The 22,910-nt window shown below is 37.1% G+C and overlaps 1 protein-coding gene across 3 annotated transcripts in view; it reads left to right on the forward strand.

Moving 5' to 3' along the window:
• Adamtsl1 (ADAMTS like 1) overlaps positions 1 to 22,910 on the forward strand; it is an 876,927-nt gene that overhangs the window by 484,176 nt on the left and 369,841 nt on the right. The gene's annotated exons all lie outside the window — the stretch shown is intronic.

Here is a 22,910-nt window from a genome sequence, read left to right on the forward strand (position 1 = left end):
ATAGAAAATGTTCATTAACCACAAAGATTTTAGAGACCATGAAGCAGATATGATGGAGTGTCCAGGCAGTTACTGTAGATTCGGGAATTCCACACTCCACCCTGAAGACAGTGATATTTGAGAACTACAGTTGATTGGTGACATTTCCACTTTGATTGAAATGCTGAAATGGATTTTACACTCCTTATCATGACCCACTTGGCCCATTCTACCTATCTTTCCCACCTCATCTCATACCCTCCCCAGTCTGCTGTCATTACTCCATTCAATATTGAAGCCTATGTATCTCAAGTTCATGACCAAAGTTGAAATTTTTCTTATATATAATTCTTTGGTATATGAGTCCACTACTAGGCTAGGAATCCATGAGACAGGGATCATGCCTGGGGTTTCAGGTGGAAGTCTGAGCTTCTGGGTTAACTAAGAGAATTGAAGTCCCAGTAAAGGTTCTGACAGGGTATCCTGGGCAGAATGTGACTTGAAATTGACCTTTGAAGAGGTCTGTGAAGCCAGAACAGAAAGCAAAGCAGAACAGAGTTAGATAACATCTTACCTTTTATTTTAAAGAACAAGTAAACATGCTGAAACAGATAACCCTGTATAAAGCCAGGAGGACGGGTCAAATAAATGGCAAGACCAGGGTCTAGCAGTACTAGAACTGGGGGCATCTTGGAAGATTGGTTTGAAGATTATATGCATGAAATAGATTAGTGGGAAATAAAGGCAGAAATTCATATTGAAGAAAATCTCACAGGACCTTCAGTGTTAAGAAAGGGGATCTGGGACCAGATTAGGGAAATTGTGTCTGGCCTCTCACTTCTTCATCCCCTGTAACACCTCTCTGCAGCTAGTGTCAGGCCCTGGATGGCTTCCCACCCTACCTCCTCAAGCTTTCCTTTCATGATCTGCTCTTTCCCCAGTACCATCATCCCTTTTATTGCCCTTGACTGTTTGGCCTCACTTGGTTCTTTTCTGTTCAAGGGGCCCTTGATCCTGCATCTTCCTTTAACTTGCACTACTTTGTTTCTCTCCAGAGCATCAGAGGCTTCTTAACTGTAGTTTACATGGACTCTCCACTTCCCCTTACTCATTGTAATGAAGTCTCACTGTCTTCTACCCCATGGATCCACTAAACAGCTCCTGCCAAGGTCACCCATGAACACCCCTTCGTTACTCAGCAGTTGCTTTTCATCCCCTGTGTCACTTTACCACTCTGGGCTACTTGGTACTGTGGACTCCTCTCTCTACTTGGAATATCCCTCTTTCATTTCCAGAGCCACATCTTTTTTTTTTTTTTCTCAGTCATCCTCATGGAATCCTTTTCCTCTGTGTTATCCTGTACAGTGTTCCTTGAAGTAGACTCTGAGATGAAAAGTTGTTTGCTAAAAGTTTGTTGGGGGACATCCTTGGGAGACAGACCCACAAGGAAGTAAGGGAAGAGGAAGACTACAGACCCACAGAGAGGTTGTAAGGAGCCTGAAGGGAAGCTCTGGAGCTAGAATAACCCTTCAAATTTGTCCCAAATTGAAGCCAGAGGGTTGGGCCATTGTGCATAGGCATCTGCCAATCATAGACTGTCTGGAAGGGTTGCTATCTTGAACAAGGCAGTTTCCTGTGACTGAGAGTACTTCCCATGGAGGGGCAATGACTCTACACTTTGCACATCAAATCTGAATTCATTACTTCTACTCTAGTCCTCTTGCAAGTCTACTCCCAGCTTTTTTAATGGCAGCAGCAGTGGCTACACAGAGAAGATGCTGAAGCCGGACACCAACTTGTTCTTCTTCTCCTCGTATCCCATATTCAGATAGTCACCATGTCGTATCAATTTTATAGCATTTTTATCCCATGCATCTAACCCCTTCTCTCCATTTCTAATGCTGCTAGAAATGGAGAGAAATTTTATAGCATTTTTCTCCCATGCATCTAACCCCTTCTCTCCATTTCTAATGGTTCAAGACTCATTTTTCCATGCACTTTCTCTCCCAAAGTTCTTCTAGTCATGACAGACCATTTTGTACAATGCTTAAAATCCTTAACTGCCTTCTCTTGGCTACAGGGTCAAGTGTGAACTCCTCGGGAAGTCAGGGAAGTTCTTTCCTGATCTGCCTCCTTGTCCTGTCCCTCCCACTCTGAATTCTCTTTGAATCGTTGCTCCTAACTAGCTGACTTTCTAGTGATTGACTTACAGAAACAACTTTTGATAGTATAGGAAGGCAACCCACACCACTCGATCACATTATATTTGGAAGCAACTTCTTCTCAGTGAGATACGGAGCCCTTGACCCTGAGCAGTGATAAACAAGGCATTTCATTAAACAGCAATATTAATCCCAGAAGATCATATGACCTTTTGAGCTGCCCAGCCTTGGCAAAAAGACAGCACCGCCCCTGCCTGCTAGCTGGGCTAATCTGAGACTGAATGTTGCCACTAAATCCTTACTGAGCATGACTTACGCACCCAGCTGTTAACACTGATACATTCTCAGTGCCAAGACCAGGCGAATGCCATTCCCCAGACACTTATACATCCCTGCCTGCTAATCCCCCTGCCTGCTGGGATGGCCAGGAGAGGAACAAGGTCACCCCCAAGTCAGTCAGGGGCAGGGGGACTCCTGCCACCGTGTGCTTGTTGATGGTGTGCTGTGTTTTATTTATTTTCCACTTCAGGCAAGATAACATGGAATAGAATATAAATTCCCTTCATTGGCTTTATTTGACAAGAAAGCATTCATGGCACATTTCTGGTCTTAATCACAGAAGGAGAAAGAAGAGAGAGAGGTGGAGAATGGAACAAATGAGAGATAATAGGAGAAATAGAGGGCAAGGGAGTATCACCCAAACTTGTTATTTTTGAAAAATAATTGCTGGTGAAAACAGAGCCCCTCTGAAAAGTGCAACTACATTTTGCCTTCAGAGTAGGGAGCTCGCCTTTTGATCTTTTGTGAGGACCAACACCGCCAGGACAGCCAGCCCCACGGATGGCTGGACTGAGCCTCCCAGCCCGTTGGGTGGCAAGGGATGTTTGTGCTTTGGTGTCAGCAGGACCTGAAGGCAGTATTTTGGAACTGTGGCTGGCTTCCACCTCTCTCTCCGGCTCCATCCCCTTGCTCGGGTTTCAAGCGTGTCCCTTCCGCACTGCCCTCTTGCATTCGCTTTCTTCTTGAGCTCTTGAATGTTACCCTAGAGGGGGCTGCAGCACCGCAGGCTTCCTCCTCCCCGCCACCCTTTGCTGTTGTTGGCTGCAAGTCCGGTACCCGGCGCCAGCTCCTCGGCAGCGAGCAAGGACCCTGCGCTCAGCTTACCTAAACAGACAGCCGGCGCAGAGTCTGCACACGCCAGGCAGTCCTCCCCGCCACTGCCCCCGCTACTGCCCCAGCCCAGCGCTCTGAACGCACCGGCGCTCTCAGCTCATGGCATCAAATGTGCATTTCACCAAATGCATGGTCCGTGGCACCAGGCATGTGCAACTGTGATTCACACCACTCAAACGGCTCAGATCCCAGCAGAGCCTTTGTGCCCCACACACGTATGTGCACACACACCCTGTGGCACTGGATGAGTGGTTAGCAGGGTCTTTCTCTTTTTCCAGTGGCTCCATGCAAAATCCCTTTGGAAATTCCCTGGATGTTGCATCCTAAAAACATTTATAAAAACACAGTGTCCGTGTCCTCTTCACTAGGTCATGACTTGCATGACCTGTATTCACAAATTCCACATCCCTGGAGCAAAATGGTCCAGAAACAAATCATCCCTGGTGCCTTTACCTTTGTTTTCCTTTAGTAGATTCCTGCAAGGCAGTGAAATAGCTAACACTCTCACCACTGAATCTGCTCATTGTTATTCCTTCTGGAGAGTATTCAGTGTTTAGAAATACATGGTGGATGTAAGTAGATAAGAAATGCTGTCACAATAGCTATCTTTTTAAAAACTGAAGACTTACACTAAGACTATAAAGCAGGGCTTGGCTCCCAGACACTTACTGAATGAATGCAATGTGCTAGGTACTTTGTTATTATCCCATCTCATCTTCACAGTCATTTGACGAACAACACAGTGGAAACCTAGGGAGGATAATTTGTGTGTCCAGGGTCATATAATCAGAAAGTAGTGAGTCCTTTGATCCCCTCATGAGGTCTGAGCTTTGGTTCTTAGTCATTACTATACTACTTCATATTATCCAGTAATTTGTGATTTCTATTTCATTTTAAACATTCCCCAAGCAATATTCTTCAGGTGTTTTTACTCTAGCATGCGCTAACTAACCACTGCAGATCATGATTAGAGTTTGTTTTTTTTTTTAATAGTATTCTCAGGTAACCTTCCTTGCATTATTATGGTGTTTCATATCCAGGCTGTTCTGCCACAGTACAATATGCATTTCTGGAAAACCTTGCATCCTGGGAAACACGCACTGAAACAAGCAGGACTCATGAGAAAATCAGATGGAGGCAGATCCCTCAACATCCATGCAAACGCATGAAGAGAACACCCACAAAAATAACAGCAAACCTCTGAAAACATTGGCATGGTTTTAAAAGTGTGTTAAATTCCTAATAAATACTACTATGAATATAGGATTTACCTTAAAAAAAAGAAAAGAAAAAGTAGCTTACTAAAAGGGGAGATAAGAATGGATTGAGACTGCTGAGTAATAAAGGAAAAATCAAATGTACAAAGCTGGCAGTGCCATCAAGAGGTTCATGGCCTCATAGTGAGAGGAAGAAGGTGGGGTACATGGGTACAGGGCACAGTACTGCAGCCCTTCACAGGTGGCTAAGTGCAGGTGTGTTAGTGCACCTTGTCTACAGCAAGGCCTGGGAAATTGTATACCAACCAGACCATCTGCTGTGATTCTAAGATGGTTCTACCAACTGGATATACCATTCTGCAGTGGAGGAACACAATATAGCAGGACTCTTCCTCCCCGAGAGAGGGCAAGGAACAAATCATGTTCTTTCTATACTATCAGCACTTAACACTTTGCATATTCCCAAATGCCTGGCACTCATTACCTTTTCAAACCATTGGCTTGCATTTCCTTCTCTCATCAAAGAACATATAGCTAAACATGCACAGATTATTACTTTTATGATACGATAAAGCAGTAGATATGTTCTACCATATATAATTTCTATAACTGACCTTGAAGTATATTTGAGCCCATGTTCCAGAAGGCATACAGGAGTTGTCAGCAGTATCTTTTTTCCTAGATTCACTTTAGCTTCACATTTTGTTTGAAATAAATGTTTCAAACCATGACAGGATATATTCCTAGTCAACACTACAAATTACTTTGTTTTACTGAAAGATATAGTTTGATTTTGAATCGTTATCCATCTGCCCATCAATATATTCATTCAACAAGCCTGCCCTAGACACCACGGTATTTAGGAGACAGTAGTTATCCTAACAGGCTAACTACTCTAATGCCATCAATTTCCCTGCAAATGCCATTAAATCATTTACTTTTTCTAATTCTTTGAAAAGAATTTTAGATTAAAATTTTAAGTAAATAAAAGCACCACTTTATTTAGTAAGTAGTAGATAGTATCAAATGTATTTATTTAATTTGAAATCAAATGCTTCTTACTCTTCTTAAAAAATTGGATTCCCTCAAACTTTCCAAAATTTAACATTATTCATACTACCTTGAAGAGATATTTAAATCATTTACTTTTTCTTTTTTTGTGATTTTATTTTTTCTTATTTTTTTATCTTTTATTGATTTTATTTTTAAAAAATACACGACAGCAATGGAATGCATTACAATTCTTATTACATATATAGAGCACAATTTTTCATATCTATGTATATAAAGTATGTTCATGCCAATTCATGCCTTTCTACATGTACTTTTTTTGCATTATAATTCTATTTATTTATTTTTGTATTACAATTTTTGATACACCTTTATACCACAATTTATCATATCTCTGATTGTATATAAGGAATGTTGACACCAAATTCACATCTTCATACATGTATTTTGTATAATGATGAGGGTCTCCTTTCACCATCCATGTTATTCCCCGTCTCCCTCCCTTTCTCTCCCACCCTATTCTCTATCTAGAGGTAATCTTTCTCCCTTGCTCTCCCTCCCAACCCCATTTCGAATCACCCCCCTTATATTAGAGAAGATAGTCAGCATTTTTTGGGGGGGATTGGCTAACTTCACGTAGCATGATCTTCTCTAATGCCATCAATTTCCCTGCAAATACCATTAAATCATTTACTTTTTCTAATGGTCATCATTGAGGAGTGAGAAAGCAGAAGAGGAGAAAATTTTTTTAAAAAAAGATCTTTGCTTTGTTTTTAAATATCAGACTACTAGGAATTTCTTTACTTAAAATATTTTAGCATATAGTTTTATGTTTCCCTTGTGACCATTCAAAAGAACCACATTTGCTACTTACCCAAGAAGAGCAATAATTTATGATGGGCAATTAGAAAAGAAAATTTAAGAATATTGTTTAGCCATAAATAGGAACAAAGTACTGATTATGCTACAATACAGATGAACTCTGAAAATAGGCTGAGTGAAAGAGGCCAGACCAAAAAAAAAAAAAAAAGGACATAAGATTCTATATTTAATATCTAGAATAAGTCAATCCATAGGGAGGAAAAGTAGATTATTAGGTGTCCACGGCTTGGGGGCAGCAGGGGCAGAGAAGAATGGGGAGTGACTATGAACATATACAGGGCTTCTTTCTAGGATGATCAGAATGTGCTGGAATTAGGATGATCATGGTTGCACAATCTTATAAATATAACCAAAACCACTGAATCCTATGCTTTAAAAGAATGAATTTTATAGTATGTGAATTATATCTCAATTTTTTAAAAAAGAAAAGGAAATTCCAATTCCATTCATTCTTCTATTAACTGAATCTCTGTGGGGAAATCCAGACTCGTGGGAGATTTGTGCAAGCTGGTAAATATTAATTCTCGGTCACAAAGATGCTATACATGTCTTAACTTCTAATCAGTTTTAAAATAAGGCAGGATGTCAGCTCTAGTGCTTTCTTTCTGTTGGGGATAGAAAGGAAGATCTGGGAAATTCACCGTGGACTGGCTCGGAAAGGAAAAGAATTCACTACAGAAAATACAAACAAAGTGAAAGCCTCATGTGTAATGTCAGAAGATGAAGAATGGCATGATGCCTCTTCAAAGTCCTGCTGAGTTGGTAAAAGGAATCCATGCTCTTTCTATAACAGGAGATGTGAAGAAGACAAAACGTTAAATGTGTGTGTCCCAGGAGGGGCAGACATAACGATCTCAGCCAGGGGGGGATAACATTTTGAAACACATTTTCTCCAAACTGTTGAACATAAAGTTTTGAGCTATGTTACCTGGAACAAAAGGTCTTCAGTTCAATTTTTAACTAAGTTTTGATGCTGCACAAGTATACAAGTATCTAAAATCCAGAAAATATAGTGATAGATTTTGATTCCAAATAGAAGACTAAATTCAGTAAATGGATGCTTTAGAATAGCCAGATGACAACGATATTATGCTAACATGCATACTAGTGATGAATAAAGTTTGGCTGTTGGAGAAAAACAGACAGCTTTTCGTTATGGCCTTGAATGTTAAAAGTTGTCCCTCCTTTAATATAATTGATAGATGGAACTCAAAATATGTTCTGAAGACACAAGCTAGGATCCTATTTTAAAATAACCATTGTATCAAAGAGTTTGGTTTAAACTTGAAAGGGAATGTTGTTACACCTCAAAGTAGCTTAAGATGTACAATAAATGTGTATTTTTATCTAATAGCGGACTCCAAACTTCTTCTTGTGGTAAGATTTCCAAAACGTGGGGAAAATATCATAGAGAGAAAAAAAAAATCTGCCATTCTCTGAAAAATTGCCCAGTGTTTATTAAGGAGAATAATATGAACATCTAATGGTTTAAGCCATATCTTCCATGCAGATTTTCAAAGAAAATTGTTAAAGTTCAAAGTTGCCAGGCACCATGTTTTTCAAATGACTACAGAAATCAGCAGAATATATGTTTTGCTTTCTCCCAAGAGAAAGAGAAAAAAGTCCTGGGTTCTCAATTTGGGCCTATTTTTAAAATATTTATCAAATCTCTTAAATGTGCTGGATATTTGTTTTAAAAGACTTAAAACAGAAGCTTACCTCCACGATTTCAAAATGAATTTAACAACTTACCTCCATCTGCTGTGATAAAAGGAAGAGACCCTGGCACATTACTCTTTTCACACTTTTTGACAGGCTGGAGCCACTGACAGGTGGCTTGGCCATCTCCTATCAACTGGGCAGTAAGGAGAGCGCCCCCTAGTGTCATGCAAGTTTTTGGTTGGTGCTGCCATTTAGGGGAGAGCAGGACCGAGGAAAAGCAAATAGAACTGAGTTTAAACTCCACCTTCTGCTACCTGCAGCCAGGCCACATAGTACCTGGTTTTATGGAATTGAATGATGGTTCTGGCTCTCTCCATGCCAGCCCCTCCCTAGTCAGGGCTGGTATTAAACTATCTTTACAAGCCCTTGCTTGCAATTTCTAGCCTTGCCATTGCCATTGCCATCTGCTTAAAATGAAGGCTTTGGGGGCCTGGATATACCTCTTTCCAAATGGCCAGTCATGCAAGGCTTTGAAAATCTGGCCTTTGATGTATTTTATTGGGATAAGGAAACATATATTAAAGTCAGCTCTGCTCCACACACTGGGCCACATAACTGGGTCAATACTGAAGTTGTAATTTCATCTTGGGTTCGTGGAGCTTAACTGTTCTAGCTTTCCTCTTGCTGATGACATCATAGGAAGTCACTGATGAGCTGACAACTTTTTATTATCTAGCTGAGGATACATTACTTTTTGTCTTTCTCCTTTAGTGTGTAATGAATACCAGTGCTTATATAAACGTTAAAGAATTATCTGCAAGAGAAAGCTGAAACTTCTCAGTTAGCCAGAGGAGGATTAAAAGGCAAAGCCAGTGAGGTATTCTTCCCAGGGTTTTATCTTTTGCTCCATAATAAGCCATGGAGGTTATAGGGATAGAACTTGTTCAAAGTTGGAAGGTAGAGTGGGAGGAGTGTTTGTAAGAAGATGACGTTAGAGATTATAGGATAGAAAACAACTTCATAAATCAGTTTGGGGTGAATCAAAGGTCTGGTTACTTTGTAATCCTTTTTCAGCCTAGGTGTGTACTGAATTTTGGTTTCCCAATAAGAGTATGGAGGGATCTGCTGAATACTTGTGGCCCAATTCAAGAATTTGGTGTGCATTACTTATAGCCATATATTGTTAGAGGGGAAAAATTTTCTATCTTATCAGAGAAAAGCTAGAAGGTTCTCTGTACATGGATTATAAAATATTGATAGCATGCATTTAAATATATTCTCTGTGTATGCCATAAACAGAAATGGATCTAAAGTATAAAATAGTAAAGTCTTTTTTCATTATTGATGAAATTGTGAAGTATAAATCAGTAGTTATGAAAGGGAAGTCATTTTGCATACTAAGGAGAGATGTAGATTATTTTCAAATTTGCATAAGAACAATTGTGCTTTTAGCATCTTCTATAGAAATGGTGTCGATGTCTGTGTGTGTCAAAACCATTTTACTTGGAGGATAAGAGGACTGAACACAGCTTGTAGGGGTTTACCATGGCATCAAGTATATATGAGAATGGCTTCATGGTTTTAGAGAATTCTTAGAATCTTTAGTTTCTGTAGTGAATGAGAAAAGAAAAATTACTGAGACCTCCTAAGGGTTAGGCACTGTGCCAGGACCTTTATAAATATCATTTTATTTAATCTTCACATTGATCTTTTGAGCTACTGGGTAATATTTCCCTTTTATTGATGAGGAAATTAGAGTTCACAGGGACTTATGAACTTGCACAAGTTCGTGCAGTTACTAAATGGTGGAGATGGATTGAACTTAGGTCTTCCTGATTCCAAAATATTTATTCTTCCAACACTGTCTTACATGTGAACCAAAGAAAGAAATGTGTATTGTGTACATGTAAATTCTAGCAGTGTTCATCATTTTGAATTTTGGCCATAAATGACAAAGATGCAAGCCTCAAGGACTGGCCACAACCAAATCCTTGGTATTTTATCTGTGCATGCCTTTTCTCTGTTGTAAGAATATTCACTTCTTGTGGACAAGATGATGTCTTTTGGCTTATCTTAAATAATTGGTAAAAGGAGACTAGAGGTAGGTAGTAATGGTAGCACAAAGGAAGACCAGATTGATGGTACATAGACAGGAGGATAGGAAAACAGCCTTAAAATTTTTGTTCAAGTGCAAAAATGCCATATTCAATGTCTTTCCTTCTAAGAAAAAAAAGAAAAAGAGTTCATGACATTTATAAAAGGACTAATAATATCAGCTCTAGCGAAGCTATAGAATGCTTCCTTTTTATGCCAGGCACCTCTCTACATCCTTGACATATCTTATTTAGTTTCTCACAATGATTCATTATGGAGGACAGTATGGGAAACCTCATTTCACATGTGAAGAAACTGAAGTTCACAGAGTTTCTGTAACTTGCCTAAGATCAAATAGAACATCATAGATTCAGTATTCAAACCCAGTGAGTTGAACTCCAAAGCTCAAGTTCTTAAACACTGATATTCTTTAACAGAATAAGTGTTTCTACCCATTTTCCTTGGTGGGGACAATTCTTTCTCAAAATAATTGATATTCTTTGGAATTGTTCTGGGAGTGATAACCAGATTCTCTTTTTACTAGCTCCATGGTGGTCTCCAAAGGTACAAAGTTTGGTTCCAGAACTGAACAATCTGTTACTACCATTAAACATAAAGTATGTTTTATGCTCAGGAAAAAAAAAATAATATCATTGATAATAATGACTTTCCTTATTTAATTCACAAAAATAAATTGAACGTTAGACTTATTAAGATGAAATTTTCATAGTTCACTTAAATATAAAAATTATATCCTTGTGGTGTATCTTTTGACCACAGTACATTTAAAAGAGTTCCTCCATATCCCATTATTTTTTTAAAAAATGAGAAGTTAATAGTGGTCTTTGGCATTAGCTTTATTCTAAGGTTTCAAAGTTCTGTCATTCCATTTTCTTGATGGAGAAACTAAAGACAAAAATCATTATGATAAACAATGAATTAATAAATGTATAACAAAGAAGAAAATATTAACCAAGACTCCTATTGAAAACACTGAAAGCATTTGACTTCCTACCTAATTGTAGACATTTTGAAGTTTTTTGCATGAAATGAATTGTTATAAAACAATTTGAATTGACTTTTATTTTCATGTATGCAGAAAATAAAATTTGAAAAAAAACTGCATTCATACTAAGAAAAATAAAGAGCTGCATTTAATTCTTACTGTAACCTTATTATGTTACTTCCACCCCCCACCCCCATTTTATATAAGAAACTGTGCTTCAAAGGTTAGTAACTCACTTAAGATCACACAGACAGGAAGTGACAGAGCTAGGGTTTGATTCCAGATCTGATCCTAGAACCTAGTATTTTTTTTCCTCTATTGCACAACACTCATATTATCCCAACTGTGTGATTGCCTCCAGCAGGAAGGCAAAAGTTTTAATAAATGTCCTATAGAGTAGAGAAAGGAAAAAAGCAACTCACAATGATCTTTCGGGATTAGAGTTGCAGAAACTCTACATGTGGGCTGAAGTCTAAGATGGAAACTAAATCTCACTCCCAAATTCTCAGTGGGAAGGTATGTCCAAGGAGGAAAATGTTGACATAAATATTGTCTGCATTTGTGCTGGCATGTGTGCATGGTTTTCTCTAAGCATTTAAAGGGATGAACTAAAACTGTTCTGCTACTCTGGATTTATTTTTCTTTCTTTAAAATGCAAAAATAAGCAGGTATGGATTTTACAGGCAGGATTTTAAATCAGTCAGAAGTCTACCAAATTATAAAAAGTGGTCATCATAAAAAGTCAATGAGTAAGGATACTGGCATGGAGAGTTTGGGCTGACATGTTTATTGGGATGTGAATATGCTGAAATTGCACATACAGAAGACCCAGTGGATCCAAATCTGGACAATCTTAAAGGCAATGGAGGTACATAGGGCAGGGTTGGTTCCTGAACTAGATTGCATCAGTAAATCCAGTGGCATATATCTTCATATAGATAATATGCATTTGGTTGCAAACACATTTTGCTTAACACAGCTCTTAGTTATATCTCCTGAAAATGATCCTTTTGAACTTTGGGCTGATAGTGTTTGTCTTAGAGCAAAATTAGTTCTACCTGGCATCTTATCTAGAGATGGTTTGGTTTCAAATGTACCTTGAAAAGAATTGATTTTGAGGTGTCTCTCTAAAAGACAAGCACCAGTAGAGACTGAAGTAGAGACTGAATTTTTATCCTGAGGATGAAAATTGCTTTAAAAGTTCAAATTGACTTGAACGAGCTTCCTCCCTTCTCTTACCCTCTCTTCGTTTTTTTTTTTTCTCCCTTATTTTCTCACTCTGCCACCCTCCCCCAACACCACCGCCACCACACACCCTCTTTTAAACCAAGCTCCTTTTGCTAGAAGGGGAGGTGAGGGGATCACAAGATCTGGACCACACAATCCCTAGGCTGATTGTTTACATAGTTTTTGACTAGTTTGGAACGAGGGCAGTAGAGAGTGTTTTGAATTCTGTTTACCACAAGTAACAAAAATCAAAATAAATATTCAATTGGCTTCATAATGAAGCAAATATTTTCTGTATTATGTAGTAATGAAAATCAGTGTACATTGTAAATAAAGTTTGCTCAAGGGCTCTGTGAAAAAAAAAAAAAAGTCAAATGTGGAATGACAGCCAGAGTTCTATTGCAGAGCAAAGCAAGCTTGGAAATTGGTCGTGATCCCTAAAGCCCAATGTTGCAGTGTGTTTGGTTTGGTGCATTTTTATTTTGTAAAAAGGGGAAAGTGTAAAGTGCCGGTAGGATTGGCGGCATGCCCTTGGTGTCATTACTCACTGAAATAATGGGGAAAGTGAATGCCAAACCTGAGGGGAGGAGGGAGGGAGGCCTACTCCTAAGACCTCAGTTTGGTATTTAAAAGAAGTGGGGGGGGCAGGGAGGGAGAGCTACCAAGGGAAAGAAAAGCAATGACATTTTCTTGAGGATCATCAGTAGGGAATTGGGCTGTTGGATTCACTGGATGCAAAACAAAAATCCCTCACAATTTTAAGTGTGGGTTTGGAGGCTTAGGAGGATATAGGAATGGATTTGCCTTTCTTTGCTAGACCCCTTCCAAGTGTCCCCTTGTGTTCATTCTTTCTTCAATCTTTCCAGAGAGTCTGATAAAGTCTCTCTGCCCAGTGAATTTGCCTCCCTTCTCTGGGTGCTCCTTGGGGACCTGATAATAGGAACTCTCCAAATGCAGAAGAGCCCAAACTTGGATCTATAAAAGTTGCAGCTGTCAAATCCACACAGTTGTGCATTTGTGGGACGAGAGCAGTTCAGTTTGGCTTGCCAGTTTCAGTCCAAACCTTGGAAAACACTTTTCAGGACCCCACCAAAACAAGCAATTTGTGCACTTTCTCTCTATCACTTAATTGTCTGACCAGAAAACATGAGAGGACAAAAATCAATTAATAAACAAAATCCCAAGCCTCAATAATGAATGCTTTTATAAATTTTTTACCCAGTTAAGAATCACTTGTGTGTTTTGTTCTTTTATGGTGCTCAGGAATAATGTCAAGAGGGGCCTTGGAGAAAGAACTTTGGCAAGGACAGCCAAAGGTCTGCTGCCAGGCAGCGAGAGTGGGAAGGACACAGGACACTGGATGAGCTAGTCAGGCACTTGGTGTCAAGGGAAAATTATTGCTATTGTAATCACAAACTGAGAAGCTTGAAAACTGGAACAATGAGATCAGGGCCAAATGTCACAACTGCTAGGGAGAAAAGGGAAAGAATTCTAAAGGTCACGACCCACCTTTCAAAATTTTTACTTTCAGATCTTTAAAAGAATTTAGAAAAATTATCTATTATAGGCACATTTTTTAGGTCAATGTTTAAAATTGGTCATTGTAAGTCAATAAAGCTACAAAAGATGGAAGATCTAGAGAATTATAAATCTTAGCAATTCTAGGTGTTTCAATTGGATTCTGGATACCATACCAATTAGATACTCATGATTATCCATTTAAATATATACACTGCATATTAATTTCATTCTCTTTTCTCTTTGGTTGTATATTATTATAATGTAATTTATTATACAATTGAAAGTTTTTTTCTTTCTACAAATAAAAAAGTATGATCACCCAATCATATATATTATGTAAATACAAATATGTATACATATAATTTTAATTTTTTTCTATGATTACAAGTCTCTAAGATTTAAAAAAAGAATTCTTCCGGATAATGATATTATTTCAATTGTTAATAGTATCAAGCAATATTATTAGTATCAAGTAGTGTGAATTTTAATAAGTAACATACTTTATTGAGAATGCTTCTCTAAATAAAATACATAAGGACTTTCCTTTTTTCTCCAGGTAGCCCATCTATCATTAAAGAGGATAACATTACTTATTGCCATAATGAGACATAGTTGCTTGTAAGCTCTATTTCAACTTTTGCATTTATTCATGTGAGTGCTGAAGAGCACTGATAAAAAGAATGAAATATTGGTTTCAAGGAGGAATTGTGTAATAATGTAACTCAAGTCTTTGAACTTCTTTTGAGTTATATGCCAGAAGTCACTTAAACATCAAAATTATATTTAACAGTTTATCAGTCAACAACTTGATTATATAATTTAAAAATAAAGGATTATGAGTAGTTTGGCTTATAAAATGATTTGTAATACCATCACTAGAGCCATTTACCTTTTCAGTTTCTGGAACATATAGTATAAGTCTTCACCAAGGCTTATCAAATGACTTAATTATATCTGCTGCTTTTCCTCTTAAAGACACCTTGTTTAATATATTCAATAATAATTAGAAAAATATAAACAGTTAATTTGACATATTTTTGCAATATGATACACTGTTAAAAAGCATTATTATAAATCCCATGTTTTAAATATGTTATTATAAAACTTTATAAGTACCTACATCCAGAATGTGTAAAAACACAACTCAGTAATAACAAAACAAATAACTCAATAAAAACTGGATAAAAGATCTAAACAAAGAATAGATAAGGGGGAAAATTAGCACACAAAATGATTTTCAAACTTATGAGTGATTCATAAAATACATATCAAAACTTGCAATGATACACGCTATTACGTACCTAGCAGTATGGCTGACATTTTAAAAACTGACAGTACCTATGGCTGGCAAAGATGCAGGAAAACTGGGGCTCTCCTCCACTATGGTGAGAATACAAAATGAGACAGCCACTTTGGAAAAGAGCTTAGTAGTTGCTTATGTTAAGTTAAATATACACTTGCCATATAACCCAGCAACCCCATTCCTAAGTATTTATATAAGAGGAATTGAAAATATATCTCAATGCAAATATATGAACAGGAATGTTTACAATAGCTGTATTCATAACTATCAAAAACTAGAAGCAACCTACATGTCTATTAACCATTAAATGGACAATCAACTGTGGACTGTCCATACAGTTGTATGAATATTTAGTGATTTAATGTGGAGAGAATTAACAAAGGGACACAAAGAAACTTCATGGCGTGATGGAAATATTCTGTATCTTGATTGTTTAGGTGGTTCCATGATTGCATGTATCTACCAAAACTCAAAGAATTCCAAGCCTGCTACAGGTGGATTTCACTCTACTCCATTATATCTCAATAAATCCAACATTAAAAATGTATATTTTGTAGCTTCAGCTTTAACTCACTCAATTAAGGGAAAAATATTTGTCATATAGCTTTAGCAACAAATCAGGAAAAAATCCAACCTCAGTTTTCAATTGAAAAATGGTATGTTAACACTTTCTTTTTTAATTCTAGGAAGACAGATGCAAGCATATATTTATACGTTTATACTTATATACATATACACATGCTGATTAGCTTTCCATCACTGTGAAAATTACCTGAGATGATCAACTCAGAAGAGGGGAAGGTTTATATTGACTCACAGTTTCAAAGGTTTCAGTTCCTTGACCCTGTTGCTTAGACCTACAGTGAGGCAGAACATCATGGTGGGAACACATGGTGGAGAAGGACTATTCATGTGACTAAGAAGCAAAAAGAAAGACAGGGAAGCCCCTTCATGCCCCCATTGACCTCAACTAGGCCCAATCTCCTAAATGTTCTACCAACTCCCAACAGTACCACAGGCTGGGGACCAAGCCTTCAGCACATGGGCTTCAGGAGACACTCAGGATCCAAACTCTAGTAATACGTACATACCACAAAGAACTTTCTGTGATCTAGATAGAATATGCTGATGACCTTCACCAAACTCATCAAAATCTCTGGGCTCTGTTCTCACTAGATTTCCTCAGAAATGATTCATGTTTTTGACAATGTGCAATTGGGAGAGTAGAAAAGAAAATACAGTTCAATGAAAATTGTCTATTGTCCACTTTCCCAAAGTACATCTGGATTCAGATATCCTTAAATAGACAAAAATACCCTGCTCTTAAAAGCCATGTTTTATTATTACAAAAAAAAATGGTATGAAACAGGAAAAGACAAGAACCGTCAGATGGGTTTATGGGGGCTTTAATTACAAGAGGCTTCACTGAAGTGGATACTTGAATCATTCTTTTATTTGGTGTCCTGAGTTTTTTGCCCTCGGGTCATATGCCAAGGTAGGTTCAGAGACTTCTGAAAAATCAAACAACTATGCTTTACAAAGCAGAACTGGAATAGAAAGCCATCAAAACACATAATTGCATGTGCTTTCTCTTGCAGTTCAGTTTTAGGAAAAAGTATATATGGAAGTCGAGAATATGGAAAATCTTCCCCTTAAAAAGATCTTGTTTACAGCTACCTTGGAAAAATATTAGGTACCCTAATGCATATCTCAATGTGGAAACCACATCAAAGTATTTATTTTTATGATAGGAGAGCCATATACGATAACCAACTTTATTATTTTTTACTTAGCTGATCATCACTTTAGAAATGATTTTGTGTCTGTGATTTTCATGACTTCATACTTGTTAAAATGAGATACAGCTTTATCTGTCTTTATGAGGTTCTTTCTATGTGCTTGCATAATTATGACCATGTGAATTGGTAGAAAAGAGAATTATGTTGCTGAAGTTATTATTTGAGCAATTTCAGAAAAGTTAATGCCATTTAACATAAGAATTAGCTTCAGTGTGTATGACTTAAACAGCTCTTGTGTGTTTATCTGGCTACCCTAGAAATAAAAATCTTAAAAAATATAGCTGTGCAACTAATTTACACTATCTAAACTTGCATGCAATTCTTCTTCAGGTCTGAAAACAATGGAGACTAGTGACTTGATGAAAGATGTCGTAAATATGTCCTAGCATACACCTGTCCTTCTCAGTTAGTATTCTGGCAATGGAGGCTTGCACTTTGGGCTGTGAAATCAAGATTCTTGAGAACAGAGTTCGAATATTTCACCTTATCTCTCACTATTTCTGGTTCTCAATTTTTATATTAGTTTGGTTTTTCCCCCTTTCTTTTTAATAAAGGAGCCAGTATTAAAGACAATTTGAGATTTCATTCTATCTTATACAATAATTATTTTACATAAAAATGAAATCATTACTGATTAACAAAGAAGAAAAATGATTGCAAGCATATGCAAAACCAACCACCTTTACCAAAGATACACATGAACTCCTTAGGCTTCAAATATTGAGGTGAGAACAAAATAGAATTTTATGTTTCACCTGTTTCACTAATACTGCAGTTTCTCCCAACTTTGCACAATTTGTGGAGGGTGAATATTATCTACATGCCTAATCGATAATGATTTTTATTATATCATTTCCTGTGGATCTCCTAAATTTATATTTATTGAAAACTGTTTAATCCATCAGGTTAAAATTACTATTCATTGCAAAGTAAGCATTAAGTACAAGAAATTTAATATGGAACCTGATAGCCTCCTACTTATTAACATTATGATTTCTTTCAGCATTTTACTGCTTGCTTATAAATACATTTTTTGTTAAAACAGAATAGTGCATTCATAGTCATGATTGTATACAGGTACAAGTTGTTCACTTTCTCAAACATTTGGAAGAAATACAAACAAAAAACATATGTTTTAAATATTCCACAGAATACCTTTCTCCCATTTGCTCATGTGTTGCAAATGTTTTTTAAGCTGGTACTATTCCAGAGGAGTACCACCTACCCCTAGTTTTATGACAAGTATTCCTAAATATATGCATAAATGCATTTTTCACTTAAATGTGATTTTTAAAATATAGCATTCAACTCCTTCTCTCTCTCTCTCTCTCTCTCTCTCTCTCTCTCTCTCTCTCTCACACACACACACACACACACACACGCAATCTTTATAGCAGCAATATGTGCAGGTCTCAAAGTCTTCTAAGTAACTCATAAGATGCTAGGCAAACATGAAGTGGTATTTTGTCTATTGTCCTCCTTCAGGTCAAATGTTCTTTCACTGATTCAAACATATAAGAATATAATCCATTTTTATAGGCAGTGCTTTTTTCAACATTTTTATCCAATAAAATTGTCAATTCTCTTCCTAGAAAAAAAATATATATACAAGGGTACAAAAGTACCCACCAAATCTGAATTGACCTGGCAAGACGTACCAATTCTATGTGGAAGGGGTTCAAGGATCTTAGGTTAATAGCCACTGATTAAAGTTTGATGAGGAAGACACAAAATGCTTGCTAGGTAATTCACTGTATTTTGGATGCTTTATAATCAGTATTCTTATCTCTAACCAAAAGCCCTTCCATTTCAACTTGTTCTTTTTGTTGAGGTCATAAAGAACAGTTAGTCACAATTACCTTTCATATTCTTGAAGGCCATATTAAGCCACACCTTGGATGTGTCCTCACCAAGATAAATAATCCCAGCTAAGTAATTCCAGTTTGGCTATACCTTTTCTCAGAGGCCCCATTATTCAATTCTTAATCATCTTCATTGACTTCCTCTGAATAGTCTTCAAGTTTTCCATACTCCTCTGAGGTTAGTGGGGCTATAATTACTCCTCAAACTCAAGAAAGGGTTTATATAAGTGGTGTTCGTGCTTAACAAGCTTTGCATAACCCACCAGCCTGAGTGCCGCCCCATGCACCCTTCTCCTGCCATGGTGGAAATCCCAAGCCAACATGTGGCTGCATATTTCATCAGGGGTACTCTTGATTGCTTGGCCTACTGAATTTTCCTTTTGCAATACATAAAACCTCTTAACTAGGCTGCCAATGTTGTGAGCTGAACTATCCAGGGGTACCATTTCCATAGTTCCAGGGCTTTTATTTGCAACCTGAATGAGAGTAAGTAGAGGACCTTCCCTTAGTGCATGATGGAGCTATTTAAAATAAACTTCTGTGAGAATATTTTAATGATATAGATTTCCTTCCTTTTGTTTTCACAGTTAACACATTTCTATTTCATTTTTTTTTAAGTTAGGATATTTCAAAATAAGGGCTAAATCCTAGTCTCGTTCCTATATGGCTTAATTACACTAGAAACTCTGGATAACTCTTTATTCATTAAGACCTTGGCTCTCAAACAACCTCACTCTTCTTTGCTCTCCAATTCCTCCATGAGGTTACTCTGGCTTTCTCTTTATCATAGAACTTACCATTATATGAAATTACCTGTTTATAGTTTTTTTTTTTTCATTCTTTCCTGACTACAATGTGCAGGTCTCAAAGTCTTCTAAGTAATTCATAAGATGCTAGGCAAACATGAAGTGGTATTTTGTCTACTGTCCTCCTTCAGGGCCAAATGTTCTTTCACTGATTCAAACATATGAGAATAAACAAAATCAGGGGTCTTTTCTGCCTGTCTAATTTATTCCTGCAGTCCCTGTAAAAGTATACTTTGTGTGTGTGTGTGTGTGTGTGTGTGTATGTGTGTGTGTGTGTATGTGTGTGTGTGTGTATATATTTTTGAAAGAAACTATTTCTTCTACAACTTACCATTTTGTCACCTCATTCTTCAAAATCTTTAAATTCCATGGCTGTATAAAAACCCTCTATTTTTACCATGCACTTTATGCACATCATCACTTAATATTGCTAGAATGGTGTGAACTTCCAAGTTATTGAGCTAATACTGAGGTTTTCCTTTTAAAAACACCAAAACCTGTTTTGATAAATACAAGGGAAATCATGAGACATAAATTAAAATAAATCTAGTTACAGAAAAAGTTTCATAGACATAAAAAACTTACATAGAATATATATATATACACTAAGAAGAGAATTTCTCTGCAAAGTATTTCTATTTCTAGAACATCCTTTCCTGTCCTCAAGAAGCCAGTACAGATGCTGAGAAATTCCTTAGACACATGCAGGATGCTAAAGAAAGAGGAGCTGGAGAAAACTATAGTGCCTTTCCTTTCCCTTTAGAATAGAGAAAAAAATTCCTGGTTATACTTTACCGTATGCACATTGTACTTCAATAAAAAGTTTTGGAAAATCTCTCAGCTAGCCTCTCTTCTGTCTTAGCTCAGGCACAATCACCTTTAGGTATAGTTGACATCTACCTTCCACCAGGGACAGAATAGAAAATGTGCCTGTGTCTCCAATCAAATCTATTAGATGGAAGAGGTTGGGGTCAGTGATTCCAGTTTCTGGCATTCAGAATCATTGGGTCCATACAATGCTTCTTTCATTTGAAGAATGAGCTTTTCCATTCCTACCCTCCTCCTTGTCTGCCATTGTAGAGAATGCCCATGGGATCTTCAGGATTTTGTAAAAAGTAATTGGAGTTTGAAGGAACTTTGGAAAGCAATTTTCATTGAAACCAATAGTTTTCCATTTTTTTTTTCAATGTGTCTATAAGAATACAGGGTAACCCCATATGGATATGCCTCCATGAAAAAACACACACACATAACCCACTGAATTAAGTTTCACTGAACAATAACACCCTTACTAAATGAGAGCTATGCCCAGTGCTTTCTGTCCTACCCTGAACTGTTTTTTTCATTTCATCTCTAATGCTGATTGTAACATACTAAGTTGATTTCATGATCTCTTAGTGGATCACTACTCACAGTTGAAAAATAAGGATTTCATCATTTCTTGGAGGAATGAATGTGAGATCAGAGCACTGTGGCTACTTTCGCCCTGACCTTCCATAATGTGAAGTATCTTTCTTTTTTGGGGTGTCAAATTCAGACTCAGTCATGGCTCATGATAGCTTCTCCTTGGCTTATTTCACAAGATTTCTAGAGCATTCTTAAAAGAAAACAGCTTTATTAAGGCTTTACATATGACGAACAAGATTTGGGCCAGAAAATGCTGACTCAGTGAGGTGTTTCTGTCCAATGACAATGAAAAATCTGAGTGACTTACAAAGGTCTACTTCCCCATGGATAATTTTTTTTAAAGCCAGAGTCATAAAATTTTAGAGCTAGAAAGGACGTCAGAAATCTAGTGCAGCCCTTTGATTTTATGACAAAATCATGTACTGAAGGAGTGCAGAGTATAAGTCTTGTTCCCTTATCAACAGTGACAGCATTTGCAGCCACAAGCAGATATATTTTAAACAAACAGAATCTGATAAAAATAAGTTTTCTAGCCTTCAAGATGAAAAGGGGGAAAGTTGGTAACTTACTTCTGTTTTTAAAAGTTGTCTAATGACTGAGTTGTAGAAACTCTGGGCTCATTCCTTACACATCTGCTTAAGATAGTTGTCCTGTGTGCTTGGATTTTTTCCATTATTCAGACATTCAACAAATATTAATTGAGACTGTGATATCTGTTCTCAAGCAACTTATAATGAATTATACAATTTTTAGATTAAAAATTATGTTATCCAGGAAATAATACATCATAAACAATACGTCCTTTGTATTTCATTGGTCAGACTTTCTTGGTATTTTACTGGGCACATTTGATGTACCACTCTGGGTCCTAGTTTATTGGCATGGACTCAACTTTTTCATTTCTAGTTATTTGTTCCTCTTGAGACCTTACCTCATTTCTTATTTTATTCATTAATTCAATAAATATTTACTAAATATCTTAGAACAGTCAAGCACTGTTCTAGATGCTGGGGCTACAGAAGTGAGCAGAGAACGCTAAGTTCCTGCACTCAGGGAACGTACCCATAAAAGGGGCCCGTCGTCATTAATCAAGTTAGTTAACTAAGCCTGTCTGGCTTAATGGGATTCTTTGGGAAAGTATTAAACTATGCTAAATTTTATAAATATCAATTCCCAGATCTCCAGTAGGACTAAGGAATCCAGTGACTAAGAATTTGAATTCATTAGATTATTTAAAAGTTGAGAGCAACATTCCTAGGTGTATTGGAGAGTAATCCCCTAAGTATAGTTCTTCCCATTTAGTTTTAACCAATAATTGACAAAGAAACAGGGAAGGAAGAAAGAATGACATCCTCAGAATGAGGAGGCAAACAAGTGCAAAATGAAAATTACCAAGAATACTATCTCAGTCACATAGTATTCACTCAGGACATAGTAATGAGAAAACCGACTCATGTTCCCAACTTGAATAGGATTGAATCTAGCAGAAGTGGTGGGAAAACTGTTGGCACTCTCTTTCCAGCATTGCATTGTTTTGATGTTCTGACTCAAGCCTTAAGCATGACATTTCATGATCAGCTAAGCCGCTGAGCAACCACACCCTATTCTTGGCAAAAATATATATCATATTACATTACAAAGGAAAGCACAATGGAAAGTTTTCTTAAAATAATAAATAAACACTGTATCTTATTTATAAATCTTGTCAAGATTTTCAAGGACTTGTCCAGCTCTCTGTTTGTTTGCTGTAGAAGATGCAGTGTGCAGAGTAGCTGCCTGAACAGCAAGCTCCTTTTCAA

Source organism: Ictidomys tridecemlineatus, chromosome 4, assembly GCF_052094955.1.
Source record: "Ictidomys tridecemlineatus isolate mIctTri1 chromosome 4, mIctTri1.hap1, whole genome shotgun sequence".
Lineage (NCBI taxonomy): Eukaryota > Metazoa > Chordata > Mammalia > Rodentia > Sciuridae > Ictidomys > Ictidomys tridecemlineatus.